The following is a 19948-nucleotide window of genomic DNA, read 5'->3' on the forward strand; positions in this document are numbered from 1 at the left end:
CACCAAAACCACCGATACAGTCCTGAAAGTTTTTGGATGCCACCTCTCCTCATTTCCCTATTGTCGGGGTACAAAAGACAGCCTTACCCACCTCACCAGATTTAATTGAACTTTCAGAGTTACTTAATGGGAAAAGATTTCCAACTAAGATAGGAGCTTTCATTTCATTGCCTCACTCCAGATCTACTAGCCTGTGTTTCTCACGTCCACACAGACAGGTCCCTGATCTTTGCCTTGTCCCTAATTCCAAAAAGTAAGTTCTCATGCACCACAAGCTTTTCTCTTCCCAGTTCCCTGTTCTAACTCACTGTTCAGCTAATGGTACAGGACCACCACAGATCTGGAGTCCAGAGATCATTAAGTAAGAAACTGTAACAGCTAAAAGGTATTTACACCCCCAGACCCAAAAGCTTCTGGGCACTACAAAAAAGACTTTAACATAAACATCTATTACTACAAAATGCTTTTAATAATTGATCATCTGTCTCCTGGATGCCGAACTAGTAAATGAATCAGGTGCTTTAAAATAATCTGTCTCTGATAAAGCTTAACATGTTTCAAAACCAGCTTAAATCCAACTGGACAGGCCGGATCTACCTCAGATAAGTGCCAACTCCCTTGGTCTAAAAACACTCCAAAAAATGAAATAATAACTATTCTTTTCTCTCTAAGCATTCTTTTGTGTCACCAGCATCTTGTCAGACAGAAGGTTCCCAGCACAGCCAAGAGGGATGCATGTCTCCAGAGCAATGGACAGCAGACAGTATCTCACAACGCCTGTCTACCTTGGAAGACCCCCCTTCCCCATTCCCCCCAGAGCCAACTGATGTCCAACAGTCAGCTAGAAGCAGCTTTTGAGAGAAACGATGCCCCTATTCCCATCTACCTGCTGCTTTTATAATAAGCGAAAGTCCGGGATGTAAGGATTCTGTCCTTATTATGTTATCAGCCTGCGATGGCATCCCAGCCTAAAAAGCAGACATGCTCTCCCACTCTCTCTCTCTCTGTATTCTTTCTGTCCTCCGCACAGTCTCTTTCTCTCTCTGTGTCTCTCTCTGTCTCACTATCTCTGTCTCTGTCTCTCACTCTCTGTATTCTTTCTGTCCTCTGTGCTGTCTTTCTCTCTGTCTCTCTGTCTCTATCTCCCTCTCTCTGTCTCTCTGTCCTTCCTCCTAATAAAGCTCTAAAAAGGTAATCATGGCTCGTGATTCTTCTGCCACCACAGCATCCAGCACTCTCTTCCTCTGCCACAGCCACTGTGATAGCCACGGCCAGCCACGATCGCCACTCTAAACCCCTTCGCCCACTACAGCATGAAGCCACATGTAAGTGACACTTGTCTGTGTTTCTTTCTTGTTTCTCTCATTCTGTAAGCACACAATTTCCAGAAGTGTGGTTGGGGTGTGTGTGTGTCTGTGTGTCTGTGACACTAAAGATTAAATTTAGGCTCTGTGGATACAATCTCAGTCCTAAGGTTTATATTTCTTTTTTATAATAATTTATTTTTATTTTATGTGCATTGGTGTTTTGCCTGCCTGTATGTCTGTGTGAGGGTGTCAGGTCTCCTGGAACTGGAGTTACAGACAGTTGTGAAATGTCATGTGGGTGCTGGGAATTGAACCTGGGTCCTCTGGAAGAACAGTCAGTGCTCCTAACTGCTGAGCCATCTCTCCAGCCCCAGCTTATATTTCTTAAGTGGCCTACTTCTGAACCTATAGCCATTCAGTATAGCCAAGATAGTTGCTTCTTGTCTTTTATCTTGCTTTAAATATAAACTGTTTTGGGAAAGTCCAGTCTCGTGTCTGAAAATGGGACCCAGGGTATTGTGAGATCAAAGGCAGGCAGACCCCTGACTACAGACTGCAGCTTATAGTCCATGTGGACAGAAGCATGGCACAAAGTGGCAGCAGGCCCAGTGGCTACCTCTGATTGGCTCAGAAGGTTAGGTCACAATAGAAATGGCCCCATCTAACAATAATTTTCTGTTTTTTTTTTTCTTGAGCTAATATTAGAGAATAAAGGCACATTCTGTGTATTCTCGGTGTCAAAGTCTGGTCCTACAGCTCCCATACATACCACTTCAATGGCTTTACCTGCCACAGTATACTAGGAAACTATATGCTGGGGAAACTGACCAGGTTCAACTCAGGCTCAGTTAGGGTCACATTTCAAGATGGCCACGGTCATGTCAAGCCAAGATGGGGATGATACAGACCTTGGCACACAGCTTTTTCCATATGAGTTTATCTTCTGATGTTCCTAGAGCTGCTTGCTCCTAGTTGTTTCTGCCTCAGGGACATAACTCAAGGAGTGATCCTAGTTGGTTAAAACCTCTGAGATGGTTTTCTCATCTCACGTGCAACTTTAGGGATCCTAAGCAGCCGGCAGTTGTTCTGGTTGTTAAAACCGTGTAACCTCTGCAGTATTTGTTATGCCTGTGTCATGAGCCCCCGGAGACCACCAGGAGTCAGAGTTCACATGCAAAAGCAAAGAACCTTTATTGCAAGCTCGAGCTTGGACTTCCCATCGGTTCCGACACAGCTATTGGACCAGGGAGAGCGTTGAGCTCAGTTGTATCAAACAGTGACTGGTACTGGCATTTGCTGCAAGGAAACTGGCGATCTATAGACAGATTGTGTGAGCTGTCCTTCATGTTCTAGAGCATTTAGTGCTTGTTTGTCTCAATTCTGATGGGTCTCCCACAGGGTACAGTTTGTGGCTTTTCCTGGTTATTGTAATGGTGAGGCCCAGGCCCAGTAGTGTTAGTCCGCAGCCTGTCATGGCTGCACCAATGTTAAGTTAGACCTCTTCATATTGAAGTAAATATGTGTCATATTCAAGCACATTTAAAGCTTATAATAATCTGAAATAATCACCACTAGTGTTCTTGTCATGATCAAATGCTCTTCCTCCTTCTCCCACCCCCATCATGTCTGATGGGTTCTGTTTCTCTTAGAACTCTCACTTGCTTTACTTCTTTTTTCTGTCAGATGTTTCTATGGGGCCTCATATGCTGTGTCATGATTAGGGTTTTTATACCACAAAGAGTAAGAGTGATTGTGTTTGTGTGTGCATCTGTGTGTGTGCAACACCAGATTTATCCACCTTTGTCGTACTGTTTTTCCACAGTGATGTTTAGAGAGAGACTAAGGGTGTGTATGTAACAATATTTTACCTCTTCCCCCTTTCTGTTTGTTTTAGGAGATTCCTCAACAGTTGAATGGGAGTGATTGTGGAATGTTTACTTGTAAATATGCAGATTATATTTCTAGGGACAAACCTATCACATTTACTCAGGTGAGTCCAAGCTGCTTCTCGTGTCCTTGCTTGTTCCTGTCCTTTGGCAGTGCCTGGCCCACGACAGGCTCTTCTCACAGACAGACTGTTCTAGGAACCTTAGGTGAGGCCCCACTCAGAATCAGTGATGTGCATGCTCGTCATGGGCTGTATTCCTGGACTTGACCAAGAATTCTTGATGACGGGTGGTATAATTTGCTTATCCTTGAACTCCATTTTTGATTGGTTCCTATTGTTACTGTTTTTAGCTAAAGGGAGGCATGTGAGGATAGATGACAGTGAGGAGAAACCCCGCCTTGTGAGGACTTCAGCCCCGGTCTAAGATGGAAGCATAAATGAACGTGCTTTCCTTTCTGAAAGATGTCGTATTTGAGAGGAAATTCAAGTATATCAGGAACCCTTAAGTTCCTGTTTGATAGTGGACTCTCAATCTTTCTACAGCCAGAGTTAACCCCAATCAGAAATATTTCTCATCCATAGACCTCTGTTGGATAGCTCCTGTATGCCAAACAAACTGTTCATTGACTAGTAGAACTAAATGCTTTGGAGGAACATGAAGTAACCAGGGCTGCCCTGCTGAATGCATATCTTTCTGATCTCGGAGAATACACTCTCAGCTTTACTAGGAATAAAGTAATGTTTTATGTGAGTTTATTTTTTATTTATTTATTTATTTGAGAGAGACACAGGGTCTCCCATAGCACAGGCTGGCCTGGAAATCACTATGTAGCCAAGGATGACCTTGGTACTTCTCATCCTCCTGCCTCTGTCTCCTGATTGCTATGATTATAAGTGTGCACCACTGTGCATATTAGGCATATAGTCTGCTGAGCCCTTGGATGTCTTGAACTATTTAAAATAACTTAAGAATCATGTTAAGGCTGGGCATATGGTACATGCCTCTAATCTCAGCACTAGGGAGGCAGATACCTGAGGGTCTCTGTGAGTTTCAGGCCAGTCTGGTTTGCATAGTGAGTGCCAGGCCAGCCAGAGCTACATAATGAAAGACCTTGTCTGGAAAAAAAATTGTATGATCATGTATTAAGACTTTTGCCACACACATCCTCCAGAAACCCAGGAGTGTGTAATAGAGAGCAGAGAGCTAGCTCCCCCTATGTATAGCAATGCACCACAAACAGGCCAAAGGTGGCACCCTCTGTTTATTTGGGGTTTGTTTGTTTGTTTTAATTTTTCGAGAGAGGGTTTCTCTGTGTGGCCCTGGCTGTCTTGGAACTCACTCTGTAGACCAGGCTGGCCTTGAACTCACAGAGATCCACCTGCCTCTGCCTCTGGAGTGCTGGGATTAAAGGCATGCATCATCACCACCTGTCTTTTTCCTGCATTTTAAATAAAGGTCATTTAAATTGAAACCAGGGCCTCATAAATACTAGGCAAGACCTCTCCCAGGGAGCCATACCTTCATGCCCTAAGGTCATTTTTTTTTAATATAAAAGTGAATGATTTTTTTTAAAGTGATGTTTACTTAGAATGTAGAAAAGTTTCCTATTGTACCACTGCTTGGACATTTCCAATTGGTGCTTTCTTCTTCTTCTTCTTCTTCTTCTTCTTCTTCTTCTTCTTCTTCTCCTCTTCCTCCTCTATTTTCTTCTTCTCTTTGCTATTTTTATTATTGTCCCTGTAGTATATTATTCTGTATTCAGCTTTGGTTTTTCTAACTTGTAAGTGCATATGTATGCACATGTAATCACACATAATGTATGTATATAAGTGTGGGACACTTACAATCCCAGAACTGGGGAGGCTGAGGCAGGAGAAGCTCTTGACCATAGCAGCTTAGGCTCTTAAGCAAGACCCTTCTCAAGCAAACAAACAAAATAAAACAAGAACCTTTGTCAAACATGGCAACACATGCCTTATAATCCTTATAATCCCAGCACTGGAGGTATAGGCGGGAAGGTTAGGACAAGAAAGCCTATTGTGCTTCAGAAATTTATACATGATGTAAAGCTGATTGATAGACATGTGCATCCTATTTTATGTATGTGATGACACCTAAAGGCTGTCATGCTGTGATATTGTGTGCAGAAGTGTGTAATACTATTGTTTGTGGGATTCTTTTCAGCACCAGATGCCTCTCTTCCGGAAGAAGATGGTGTGGGAAATCCTCCACCAGCAGTTGCTGTGACAGTGCCCTGCCCTGGGTCTTCTAGCTGCTGGTGGTTCTTTCATGGATGTTTCCATATACCTCATGCATTATGGGTTAAAAGTCCCCGTATCATTTCTGTTCTTTCACAGGTACTGGGCTATCAAGAGTGCATGAAGGCCTCTCCACAGTAGCCCTGACTTGGGGTGTGGAGGGGCTGCTTGCAGCCCTGTTTGCAAGGCTGTGCCTGCCCAGAGCCCTGGACTGTTCACCCCAAACAAGAACAACTGCTAATTAATGTTGTTTGTTTTAAAGTTATTTCCATATGAATGTGGGAAATGCAGGCTTTGTTCTATGAATTGTTTTTTTCTGTGTTTGTTCCCATGCATTCATTCACTCACTCATTTGCAAACACTGGGCAGTGCCCTTTTCTCACTGCTCTTTTATAATTAACTATAATAATTTGTTTGGACTATTTATTTCTGAAAAGAATGTAATCAAACTGCCACCCCCTGCTGCAGAGGGGCCTCAGCAGGGGGAGGGAGGGGGTGTTGACTAGCTTCTCTAATGCTGTAGTAGGAACTGCCGACATGAAGTTAACGTTCTCCCTTTTGAGGCTTGAAAACGCCAGAAGAAATGACGCTGCTGTGTTGTGGGGATCTGGCTGCCTCTTAGAGGCTCTGCCGCTCTGACACAGGCACAGTTCATGGAAATGTGGCCAAGGACCTCAGTCTCTGTGTCCTCAGAGCAGTGCGTGCTCATCTTAGAGACTTTCTTTTTTAGAACTGAAGTAGCTTGGCTTCCTCTCGAAACTGGATTCAAAGTAACTGTGACCATAAATGTTTCATCCTAGGTGTGGTTGAGTATGACCCTCACAATGGTAAAGGGCTGGCCTGAACCGTCTATTTCAGAAGATGCTCCTCAATTTAAGCCTATTTTTCTTCAGAGTTTTTTTCTTTAAAAAATATATAAATATATATAAAGCTGAAATTAAGTTCTTGGCTCATTAGCATGCCCACTGAGGCCTCTGGAGAGAGATTTAATACCTGGCTCTGAGGTCATCTTTACAGTCATTTATTTTGTATATGAAAGTTTGTATTTAACTTTTTTGTTCATTAAAAATCCTACAGATGTGGTTATGCATTTTTAATTTCAGAAAGTTGGTCAGAGCATATTTTACAAGATCTAGTGCCTAGTGTTGCTTTTATCATGTAATAAAAGACTGTCTGGCAGAACCTAGAATATGCTGATAATTTCTCCTCTTTTGTCGGCTTCAACTTTCCAAACTTGTTCTGGAAACAAACAAAAAGAAGAGATAAACTCGGAAAAGCTGCACGCATGTTAGATACAGATGCACATATCTGCTCTTGAGAATCCTGGGCAAGCTGCTTAGAGGTTGTAACAGTTGAAATCTGCTTTTTCTGAGACTTGAAGTGGCCTTGGTATGGAAGCTGGGCCTGTGATGTAGACCAAATGACTGAGCCTACCCAACGAGACCTGGTGGCCTGGCCAGACCTGAGAGCATGTGGTCCAGTGGTTCAGGGGTGAACTGTTTGTGCTTCTTCTTCCATAGGACAGACTGTACAGAGATCCCTTCCTTTAGCCTAGACCCTTTTCCTGCCCCCCCTAGGAGTTGTGCCAGTGATGCCGGGATCCAGCTATAACCAAAGGAGCTCAGACATTGACTGTGTCTACACTGCTGAAAATTGGATGCTAGAATTCTACCTGAGAGTTTATGGCACAGACATACCAAGATGGCTGCCTGACCTGAGTTTAATCCCCTGCACCCACCATGGAAGGAAAACTGACTCCCCAAATTGTCCTCTAACCTGCACACTGGCACACACCAACAGGTGCACCATAATAGTAATAAGTAGATTTTAAAAGGAATTGAGGGCCTTGGATAAGGTTTGTTTCTGTTGGCTTTGTTCTCTTGGATGGTGATTTGTTCTCCACTCAGGTGAGTGGTGCTGTGGTTGATGTGGTATTTGAGGGGCATCCTCTGAGCTTCTCACCCATGTGTGCCCCTGAGAGCTATTCTTAATTCAGAACAGGAAGCTAAAGAGAATTCACTCCCAGTCTCAGCCCAGCACCCATGTCATAAGCTGGGCAGCTGCTCACATCTGTAATCCCAGTTCTGAGGGAATAGGGGCAGGAGGACCAGACCCTGAGGAGCAGGAGGAGTGATGGAGGACACTGACCCCTCTCCCGGGCGCCTCGTGCACACATCTGCAGGCATGTGCACACACCACACTCGTGCAGACACACAGTAAGTCTTCACACAACAGCAAAGTAGCGAGTACAGATGTGAAGCTGCAGCTGCACTGCTCTGCCTGAATTCCGGAATCCAGGCTAAGGCACCACAACCCATGGTTCTGTGAGAAGTGTGTGGGTAATAGAAGTGTTACAGTCAAGCAGATTATGAAACAAAAATAGGTGATAAAACAGCTATTGGTGTAACTAGTGAATCAGCAAAATTAAAGCCAGGGATTTGTGTGTGTGTGTGAAATTTCAATTTTGGGACCTGAAAAAGTGTTGCATTGTTCTGTTTAGCCCACAGTCTCTGAAAATGAGTAAATTTTAAGAAATTCCCAGTGTTGGTGACTTCTCTTTCTGCAGTCGACTGCTTTACGCTTGTGCTTTACCTGGAGTTGGGGTGGAGGAAAGTTGTCCAACCACCCCTGCAGATTTCACTGCAGATAAATTTCTAAATGGTCTTATTAAATACAAAACATGGAGCCAGATATAGGGGTGAAAACCTTAGAGAGATCAGGGAAATAGCCACAGCTAACCTTACCTCACCAACTCTGCAGCTTCCAAATGCGAGTTCCTTCCTGTCTACCCATGTCTTTATGTCTTGCTGTTCTGCCATCTGATTTGCTCTCTCCATTCAACTACATCACTTCCTCTTCCTACACAGCTCTGTTACTTCCTGTCTGTCTGTACAGACCTACAGACCTCCATGGTTGACTAGTTTTGGAATTTAAGGCGTGTGCCACCACATCTGGCTCTGTTTCCAGTGTGGCCTTGAACACACAGAGATCCTGCCTGCCAAGTGATAGGATTAAAGGCATGTGCTAACATTGCATGACTTCTGTATTGTGGCTGGCATTTTCTTCTGATCTCCAGGCAAGCTTTATTTATTAAAGCACAAATAAAATATCACCACACTTTGTATCCTACCCAAGTTGGTTAAGGCTGTTAGAACCCCTATTCCTTCTCTTCTGAGTCCTAGACACAACTTGGGGACTGCTGAGGTGATACTAGATGTTCACCTACACCGAGAAGATGCACATGATCCTGAGGCCTTGTGTGTGTATGAGGAGTCTTCCTGAAGATACAGTAAACCCCAAATACATAAACAACATAAAATACTGTAGTCAACTCACATTATTTAAGTGGCTTTGTGAACTGATTTTGAGAAGACCTCCATATCAAATAAGTTTTTAGAACTTATTTGTAAGGTAGGGATACAGCTGGCTTGCTAATTTATTGTTTTAATTATTTAATATGCACAAGGATGATTTTGGGTGTGTTGGAATAGATACTAATTTTATCTCTTTACCAATAAATTAATCTCTTAAGTGGCCTTTTAGATTTTGTATTGAAACTCATTAATATATTTTATCCTATGATCAATACATAATACACATGTACACAATTTATTTTGTAAAATAAACGTTTGCTTTTTCGGGCTGGAGAGGGGGCGCAACAGTTAGAGCCCTTGCTGGTTTTCTAGAGGACCATAAATTTAAATCCCAGCATCCACACTGGGCAGCTCAGAAGGGCCTGTAATTCTGACTCCAGGGAATCCACCACCCTCTCTGGGCCCTGCACACTCATACATGGTACACACTCACATAGACAAACACACAATCAGACCATCTGGAGAGGTGGCTCAGTTCTTAAAGAGCACCTGCTTTGAGCCTCGGGGGATCCAGTGCTCTATTCTGGCCTCCTTTGGCACCCATGCACAAACCCCACACACAGATAATTAAAAATAAAAATTTTGAGACAGGGCCCCACCTGTCCTATAATATATAAATCAGGCTGGCCTCGAATCCACAGAGGTCTGCCCACCTCTCCCTCACCAGTGCTGGGATTAAAAGCATGCACCAGGATGTCTAGCTCTAAATTTTCTTTTTAAGTTTTTTTTTTTTTTCATTCCGAAGTACTGGGGGCAAATCCAGGGGCTTTGGTGTGCTGGGCAAGTTTGCTATCACAGAATAGACTCCCCAGCCATAGTTGAAAACACTGCTCTTAATGACAGGAAAGCAAAATGAAAGGTTTTTAAAGACAGGAAATGGGCAAAGAGGGAGGGAGGGAAAGAGGGTGAAAGAGAGGCACAGGCTGATTCGAATGATCCATCTAAACCTAGGCAAACAGGCTAGAAGCTTCCAGATCCTTAATGGAAATCTGTAGGGTAATCACTCTGGTTTGTACATTGGCATTTCCAGTAGAAGTCCTGTTCCTTCTCTACATAGGTGATAAGACGGAATCTGGGATTGACAGGATGGCCCAACAAGCAGCTGAGTTCACTCCCTAGAACCTGCAGGGGAAGGAGAAAACCACCATCCAAAAGCTGTCCTCTGACCTCCATATGCAACGCCAACACACACACACACACACACACACACACACACACACACACACACACACACATTCAGATTTAGAAACACAAAGGAGCCTGGCTGAGTGAATGTGAGAAGTGTGTCTTCTTTCTGAACATGCATAGCCAACACGAAGGTTTTACATTAACAAATTATGTCTTTGTTTTTATTTTGTTTTGAGAAAGGTCTCCATAACTCAGGCTGGCCTGGAACTCACTTTAAGGTCCAGATTGTCCTCAAGCCTACTACAACCCTTTTGTCTCAGCCTCCTTCGTGCTGGGATTACAGACACACACAACTATGCCTAGCTAAATGTCTTAGCCTAGCATCTTTCAAATGTAGATATTGAGTTCTTGTCTCCAAGACTCCTATGGGACTGTTTACATGAAGCTGTTAGAACTATAAGAGTTCTTGGGGGCATGTGATTCAAATATATAAAGAAAAGTTCTACACCCCTGCTGTAAACACCCCCCCACACACACACATACATACTATATGTCATATGTCAGGCATGTTACATACATATTTGGCAGTCATAAGTGTGATTCCTAAGTATCTGATACCTTTTATAATTTCATTTAATAATGTCAATAAAAAGTACTTATGGTAGAAAAATACTGATAGAAGGTAAAGAATAAAAATTCTGGCCACCTACTACCCCACTCTATGGTGATATTTTATTTGTACTGAAATGTGATTTTATTTGTATGTTAATAAATAAAGTTGCCTGGGGGTCAGAGCTGATAGGAAGCCATAGCAGAAGCAGCAATGTGGCAGGATACAGAATCAATGTGCACAAATCAATAGCTTTTCTATTGGTATTCTATACCAATAACACATACAGAGAATGTGGTTATAGACACACACTCATTCACAATAGCCTCAAAGAAAATACAGTATCTAGGGGTACACCTAACCAAGGAAGGGACGGACCTCTACATGAAAACTTAAATCTGCTGAAGAAAGAGACAGAGACACAAGAAAATGGAAAGACACCCATGTCTGTGGATTAGTAGAATTAACATTGTAAAAATGACCATTCTACCAAAAGCTATTTATAGGTTCAATCCCAATCAAAATCTGTACCTCATTCTTCACAGAAATATAAAAAGGTATTCTAAAGTTCATATGAAACCACAAAAGACCATGGAGAGAGAAAAACAACCCTTGATAAAAAGAATAATTAATGCTGAGGGATTACAACTCCAGATCATAAGATATATTACAGAGACATAGTAATAAAAACAATGTGTATTGGCAAAAACAAAAACAAAAACAAAAAAAAAAAAAAAACAGACATGTGGACCAAAGGAACAAAATTGGACATCCAATGTAACTGAATGGTCATGACATGGGTGTGTGGGTTCCCGCGGGTCCATGGAATGAAGACTCAGAGGCATCTTAAGAATGAATCTAGCCTTTCATGGCTGCAGGGGGCACTTTCCCTTCACCTAGGGCATTTTTATCTACTCTCTATTATATTTTAGCCAGTTAATTGATGTACCTACCTTCAAAGCGCTCTAAAAGGAGCTCCCAGAGACCAAATGTCAAGTGCAAATTACTTGATTTATCAGGTACCATGGTTTTCCAGGTTTCCTGAACCAAGTTTTGCATAGGCCTTTGATCCTTGGGGGACTCTCTGATCCTTGACTCTCAGACAAGATTCACATGGGGCAATAAGAGAAACAAAAGGTAAGAGAAACAAAAGGTGTGGCTAAACAAAGGAAGGATTAAGTCTAGGTGCTACTCTCTGGAACCAAGCCAGGAGCTCAGCAGGAATACACTACAGATCCCCTTTTTCATTTAAAAAGTCAATTATCTCAAAGGTTATGCGGCCTTATAGTAAATATAGTCTTTTTTCTATCTGTCTTACAATCTTATGTAAGTAGACCAAAACACATTTTAAAGCCAATAAAGTTACTATTGCTAGAACAAGGGCACCACCTGCTAGGATAAGAAATCTATTAAAGTGATTCGTAGGATTGAATGAGGCTATAGTACCTGCAAGACTTTCCATAATGTCCATTCCTGTCGTATCAGGTAACTTTTTTTGCAAAAGTTTCTTTGATTTCTTTCTGTAAATCAAAAACCATTTGAGAAGAATTAGGGTGACCCAACAAATGCATCCTAACTTTTTCCCAATCATATTTGCTTTCACTAAATCTTAAGGGTGTGATACAATAACAAGAAACATTCCAATCACAGTTTAATTTCATCTGCTCCTTCAAAATCTCTAACTGATCCCCTAACTGTAGCTTGAGAGTTTCTCTCCAACTCCCACCAAGCCCCGTCAGTCCTGCGGCCCACTTATACAATAAACACACAGACGCTTATATTATTTAAACTGTTTGGCCTAATGGCTCAGGCTTCTTGCTATCCTAGTTCCTATATCTCAAATTAACACATATCTATTAGTCTATAAGTTGCCACATCGCTCATGGCTTACCGGTACCTTACATCTCGCTTTTCATGGCAGTGGCTGGCAGCATCCCTCTGCCTCAACCTTCCACTTCCCAGCCTTCTCCTCTCTCCTTGTCCTGCCTATACTTCCTGCCTGGATACTGGCCAATCAGTACTTTATTTGTCAATAAATCATCCACAGCACTTCCCCTTTTCTTTTTTTCACAAAGGAAGGTTTTAACTTTAACATAGCAAAATTGCATATAACAAAACAATTATTAAGCAAGAATTACAATTACAATATCTAGTCTATTTATAATATCTAGTCTATTTGTATTTGGCAAAATTAAAGAAAATATCCTATCTATCCTATATTTGTGAATCTAAGGTTTCATATATAACTTATCTTTTATCATGAGTAAGAAAACTATAACTATCTAGTGTTCAACTACATCAAAGACCTCAGAAGGATACAATATTACCTGAGAAGTGGGAGAAGGATGCAAGCAACTTTCAGGAGTCTCGAGAGAATAGACAGCGACAGCTGGCAGCCTGGACAGTCATCCAGAGTTCTTCTGTAAAGTTGGGGCATCTGTCTTCAGCCCACAGGCCTTGAGTCTCTCAGTCACTTCTCTCTGTGTCCTGTAGAATGTCTGGCAGTTTCCTCTGTGAAGCAGGAACCAGAAGGACCATTTTGCCAAGCAAAGTTCAGTGGTCACCTTCCTATGGGTGCTGCATGTCCAGTCGATCAAGCAGTCCAGGCAAGAACAATTTTTTGCCCAAATGGCTATTTTGGCCAAGAAGAAGACAAACTCCATATAGAGTGTCTTCAATGCCCATCCTCCTCTCTGAAGTAAATTGGTGCTGCCAGGAGCAGATATGTCTCACTGTCCAGAAAGTCTAAATTTTTAAAAATATTTTAAATTCCATATTCTGTAGGTCTTTGAAGTGTTTGAATTATATCTATGTATACCTAGAAAACTTAACATGGCTATAAGTTTGACTATCATAGAAGACTAATTATAAATCTGTATTTCTTAATTATCCATTACAATCTAAATGAGTTACATAAACATAGCACCTTAAACAAGAGTAGAAATATATATATATATATATATATTAGAACAAAACCAACTCTAAATTTGTATCAATAAACTAAAATCTATACCAATGTAAAACATTTTTAAACAAGTTGTTAAACTTTAAAAGTAGGTTCATTAATCTACCCTTTCATCCTGTCATATCTAAACTATCCCCTTTTCTTCTTTAGAAAGAGATTGTATTTATAATCAACCTGCTTTAAGTAAAAATATTGGTTTTTCTCTGTCCCACACCAGAGGGCTCTTTTGATATGGGATACAAGAATCTTTCAACCTTTTCTTTTAGGAATATGCCTGGGTTTAAAGAAGGAGTAAGCCAATTCCATCTCCAAAGCCAGCTTGGTATATTTGGGAATTTGGGCATAGCTTCTCATACTACTTCCTTCTGGATGAGGACACTGTATCTTATGGGGACACAAAGAAAATTTTAGGATTGTGGAGTAGTCCATGAGGGTGTATTATCTGAGCCAGTTGCCTTGAATCCATTCTGGATGTTGGATCATCTGGGCCATGGTGTCATCAGAGACCTTTCAGGGGGTCTTGGCTGGTCAAACCTGATGTATCTTAATCTGGAACAAATCCATAGCCTCTGGCTTTCTGTGGAAACAGAAGTAGAGCCTCCTTTCCAAAGCAACATATCCTTACATCCAAATTTTGAAGTCAAGGTATCTTTAAAATATACATATTGGCTTAACTCAACAGCTTATACAATCAAATGTTTTTCTGCAGTTAAGAATCCCAAAGACAACACAATCCAGATTCTCTGTGTAATATCCATCTTTATGTGGCTTATTTTTATACTACCTTTACTGTCTCTTTAAAGACTTTATCTTTTTAAGATATATATATATTGCATATATATATATATATATATTAAGATATATATATATATATTGCATATATATATATTTTAAGATATATATATATATATTGCATATATTCCATTTTATCACTCTTCCAAGCCTATGTACACTCATATATATATATATTGCATATATATATATATATATATATTTTAAGATATATATATATATATTGCATATATTCCATTTTATCACTCTTCCAAGCCTATGTACAATTTTACACACATTGTAAAGCATTTAAAGTCTTGTTCTATCTGAATCTGCCTTATTGTGTAACTATTGCTTTAAACTGCAGCATTACTAGGGCTAAAACAGCAGCTTTGGCTGGTGGCTCTGCCCACCTCAGCTTCCCATGGAGATGGTATGTTTACCTCCAGCTTTGGAGGAACCATGCTCACCGCCAGAGGCAGTGGGTCTATGCCTCTATCAAAGCAGTGTGTAGCCCAGAAACCTTTTTTTTTTAAATTGTACTAGCAAAGGCTAAATTCACCATGCAGCATAATGTGCCACTTGGAGACGCCTCATTCCTGCCATACTATAGGTCAAGCTCACATACCCTGACATAGTAGCTCAAACTGCAGGCTGCCACTAACTTGAGACAACTAGGAAGCTGTTTTTAGCTCTTTTAGAATCTTCTTTCTCAGGTTTTAGGTGGAAATTCTTGCCCCACGTTCTAGCACCATTTGTGGCTTGAGAGTTTCTCTCCAGTTCCCGCAAGCCCAGTCAGTCCTGCGGCCCACTTATAAAATAAACACATAGACACTTATATTATTTAAATTGTTTGGCCTAATGGCTCAGACTTCTTGCTATCCTAGTTCCTATATCTCAAATTAACACATATCTATTAGCCTATAAGTTGCCACATGGCTCGTGGCTTACGGGTACCTTACATCTCTCTTTTCATGGCAGTGGCTGGCAGCGTCCCTCTGCCTCAACCTTCCACTTCCCAGCCTTCTCTCTCCTTGTCCCGCCTATACTTCCTGCCTGGCTACTGGCCAATCAGTACTTTATTTATCAATCAATCATCCACAGCACCTAACAATACAACAGCTTGCCTTAATTCATCTAATTCATTTACTATCTCATTATCAATTTTATTTCGTTCAGTCTAAAGTTCTTCTGAATGTCTATGCCAGTCTCTAATGAATTCAGCAGTTTGGATTTCTTTATGAAGGGCCACTCAGCTGCTGTTCCCATAGCTGTCAATGAAATGATTCCCATAATAACTGCAACCACCAGTCCAACCGTCAATGTGTTCTTTTAATATTCTGTCAGCGAGTTTCTATACCAAGATCATCACAGGAGAGTCTTGCCAAGGCCTCGACAACTTCACCGGTATCCAGATTGCTGGCCTTGTCCTAAGAATATATAAACTTTCAAAGGTCAAATTTAAAAACATACTAGAATTAACACAGATATGCAGGGTACACCATTCATAAGTGATGCTGTAATTATTTGGGTGCCATTGTACAGGCTCCTTTAATAGCAAGTAAGGTAATGGTACACATGCCATAATAGGATGGCTTTGATTTAGTCTAAAAGACAGAGTGTATTTATCATCCTTAATGTTTATTTTTCCTTCCCATGCTTTAAGGGGGTAGAAGGCACTTGTCAATTTCCATGAGTAAGTCTGAAATGAATCACCAAATTGCAGGAGAGGACTTGACATTCCAACTCCATGCCACCGAGTAGGTTCATTAATAGAAGCATTGATTTCCACAGTTCCGTTTAAATTGTACCACTTCCATCTTAATTTTGAGTGAGAATAATTTCCTTGAGGGGTGCCATAAGGGCTCCAATCAATGATGTCTCCTTGGAAGATATTAATTAGCACTCGAGATTTCTCACTCTTACACTGTTGCCAATGTACCCAGTCAGATTCCTTGTTGGTAACCCTCATCTCACAGAACGGTAGATTTATGGAACTAGTAGCATTAATCTCTTGTCCTTAAAAAACGGATGTATGAAGCATATAAAACTTAGTATGATAATCTTGGGTAGTATTGACTATGGATAGCCATACTTGAGAGGTTATTTTCCCATGAAAATAGGAATTCCTTGTACTCCAACAGTGTAATTGTCAATCACTTTACCCTCCTCCATTTGCTAAGGGGGACCTTGGTTGACATAGGTAGCCAAGAAGACTCATTAACCACTACAGGAATATTTCTATCTCCCCAAGTTACTACTATGTTAATTGGAGGATTAACAATTTACAAGCTGTTTTTGAAATTATAGAAATATTAATTTGAGCTCACCATTGTTGTAACAAATCTCTACCCCATAAATTCATGGCTGTATCAGCCATATAAGGCTTTAACATTCCTATCTGTTCTTTAGGCTCTATACATTTAATATATTTTATACTTTGTTTTATTTTAGATGGGATTCCAACAAATTGAGTGGAGACTTCTTGTAAAGACCAGTTGGGATCCCAGGATTCTTGTGAAATTATAGAAACATCCAGCATCAGAATCCAATAATCTTTTAATCTCAATTTCATTTAATTTTACTTTTAATTTGGGCCATTCATCATTGATAACTGTTTGTCAAAACACATTTTTTTCTGTACTTCCAAAGCCTCCAGTTCTAAATATAGGTGCCATTTTGCATTTAAGATATGAAAGTAATAATAATTGAGCAATTCTATCACCAGCTTCTAATTTTACATATGCTATTTATAAAAGCATTAAATACAATCTCTATAGGATTTTAAGAGGTAACTTTAGGCAATATTCTGAAATATTTTTATAAAATCTTAAAAAGAGGCTCCTTTTTTTTTTATAGATTCCAAGTAACACATTAATGCAACTCGCCAATTATTAACAGTGTGGACCAAACAATTTACTTGTATTTTGTTTACTGAAAAAAAATAACCTCTTTATCAGTAACAGATTTTTTTCTATGAGTTTTTATCCTAGCAATCACATTATTTAATAAGCTAACAACCCAATCTGTTTTAGGTATTACATTTCTATAGAATTTAACCAAAAATTTTTAGAAAGTAACTTAAAGAGCAGATCCAAATACTCAGTAATGATCAATAGACAAGAGCATAACCAGTATATAATTTAAAATTATGAATCCTGTTCCTTTAGTTTATCAAACTTCCATCCAAACATTTATTAGACAATCAAAAGGAAAGAACATCTTCTATACACTTAATGATTAATATCTCTGGAAATTCAAACAGCATCAACTTAGCATTCCAAGTCCTGACTGAAACCATTCTTCACCAGAAGTTGAGCCCATTTATACTTCCTCTTTCTCCCATGAAGGGACTGCTAATAATGAATTATTCCCACCATTAGAGAAAAACAGAAAACATTTCCCACAAAGAGATCTTTAACATTGAATTATTCCCGCATTTAAACCAAAGTTAAGCAACCAGACAAAATTTTAAGCTCTGGGCTTGCTTGCTTGTCCAGCCAGCAGCAGTGAAGCCCACCTGTTGATTCTTTGTAATTCAGATACCAACACTCTGCTCACAGACAGAAAGAGCTCAGAGTTGTAGCTATCCTGAAATGTTTATATTGGAAAGTGCTGTGCCCAGATCGCGAACCCCCAGAGAGACCACCGAAAGACAAGCATACCAAAATGCAAAAGCAAGGCTTTAATTCAGGATATTCAGGAGCAATACAAGCCTAGGCAGGGACTTCGTTCAACACATCCAATGCAGTGGAGGCTGGAGGAAGTGCCCAGCCTGAATTGTGCACAGCTTTTAAAGACAAAATCCACAAGATTACAATAGCAGGGGATTTCCATACATGTACATTTCTGATTGGCTCATTTCTAGGGACTTTCCAGAAATCATGGTTTAATCTTACTTCTAAGGGGGGTGGTTGCCCATAACCATTTCTCATTGGCTGCCCTCAGGTGGGGACATTCTGTGGTTAAACAATCACCATGGAGACCAGAATTGGGACATTCCATGGTCATACATTCACTATCACATGATTAACTTGTTATTCTGTAAAAATGCAGGAACTTTGGTCTCACAGAAAAAGCCTTTTTCCCCCCTCTATTACTACTGAGAAGAGGCGTTTTTATTTCCTTTATTTTACTTTTATGGGGCTTTATTGTCAGGGACAAGGATAGAATCTCTAGTTAGTAAAAAAAAAAAAAAAATACAGACCCCCATAAGACAGGGAACTAGATCATCTTACAGTCAGGTTGCCTAGCAACAGGACATTGAGTCAGAGCCCTCAACCCTTTCACCCTGTAAACATACTACACAAACATCCTGTTAGCTTGCCCCACCCTATGCAGATAACAACTTCTTGCTCCCCCCCACCCCACCCTGCAGGAACTATATAAACCCTCCTGGAGAAAAATAAAGTTGCACCTTGATCAGAAGCTTGACTTGGTGTATTTCCTTTGTATCTCCTGTCCCTACATTCCATCCTTAGGGTGGTCAAGTACCCGTTGAAGCCCTGCTGGCCGGGGCAACTGGCACCCAACATGGACGAAACCACCTCTTGAGGATTCGGAACGTCATCTCCTGGAGGAAAGACCAAGGCCTTGGTGAAGTTTTTGGATCCCCCTGAAATCGCCTGGGTCAGGACGCGATCCCGGAGGAGCGTGGAGGTGACGCAGGTAAGAAAGTGACGAGCCATGGGACAGGCAACTTTGTCACAAGATTTATTCATTTCTGACCTAAAAGAGTCCCTCAAGACACAAGGAACTAGGGTAAAGAAAAAAGTTCTTAAAGCCTTTTTTGATTATTAATGACATTCTTAGGGTCTGTAAACATTCCCTCAGATCACCACCTGTGCTCTATGGAAGAGGAGACGCTCACGACTTTTAAACCTAACAATCCCCAGGAGTCCGCTCCTGCCCATCTTTATCCCTCTGCTAATAATTTTACCTCTAACTCCCCTCCAGACCCCACCGAGGAGGCTTTTCTAGAGAAAGGGGCTGCCCGTTACCATAATCCAGACTGGCCCCCCTGCAAAAATCTCCCCTTAAAACAGGAGTCCTTGGACCCTTTTATACCCCCTCAAAAACCTCCGGCGGTTCCCCCTTCTGCAATGCCCCCTCCCTATGTTTCTTCGTTTTCCCACTTTTGCAGGCCCGTTTTTGATGAGTTGGCTCCCCCTGTCCTAGATCTCAGCTCACTGCGACGGGCCCTCCAGGCTCGCAGGGAACTTGTTGAGCTTTTAAGGGAATTGAAAACTCTTGACAAAGAACTTAAAGATCTTGCCCTTGAAGTGGTAGCTCCTGGCCTGCTAAAACCATCTCAAAAATCTAGTAAATCAAAAAGTAAGCCTCAGCCTGTCCTGGCATTTCCCGTTACCCAGAGCCAGACCTCTGGGGACTCATCCGAGGCGGCCGCCCAGAGCGGCCCCTCGGGGTTTGGAAGACCAAAATGAGGAGGGGGAGAAGAAGGAGGAGCCGTCATCAGAGGACCCCCGCCAGGACAGACTTATCACAAATTAAATTTCCGCCTTGTTAAAAAGCTGAAATCCGCCTGTGCTCAGTATGGTCCTATAGCTCCTTTTACACTGGCCTTGGTGGAAAACCAGAGTGAACATTGGTTGACCCCTAATGACTGGTATTTCCTTGCCCGTGCGG

The 19948-nt window shown here is 41.1% G+C and overlaps 2 long non-coding RNA genes and 1 pseudogene across 2 annotated transcripts; 1 reads left to right on the top strand and 2 right to left on the bottom strand.

The window, feature by feature from the left end:
• The window catches only part of LOC143268218 (bcl-2-related protein A1-like), a 277543-nt pseudogene that overhangs the window by 138029 nt on the left and 119566 nt on the right, over positions 1–19948 (bottom strand).
• Positions 1266–6643, top strand: LOC143268086 (uncharacterized). Its single transcript, XR_013043673.1, has 3 exons — positions 1266–1325; positions 3202–3297; positions 5381–6643. It is a non-coding gene; the product is annotated as an uncharacterized LOC143268086 (long non-coding RNA).
• On the bottom strand, positions 6173–18081 carry LOC143268087 (uncharacterized). The gene is made up of 3 exons (XR_013043674.1): positions 17968–18081; positions 12013–12086; positions 6173–6693 (listed from the first exon to the last, which is right to left on the bottom strand). It is a non-coding gene; the product is annotated as an uncharacterized LOC143268087 (long non-coding RNA).

This window comes from Peromyscus maniculatus, chromosome 12 (assembly GCF_049852395.1).
Source record: "Peromyscus maniculatus bairdii isolate BWxNUB_F1_BW_parent chromosome 12, HU_Pman_BW_mat_3.1, whole genome shotgun sequence".
In the NCBI taxonomy this organism is placed as follows: domain Eukaryota; kingdom Metazoa; phylum Chordata; class Mammalia; order Rodentia; family Cricetidae; genus Peromyscus; species Peromyscus maniculatus.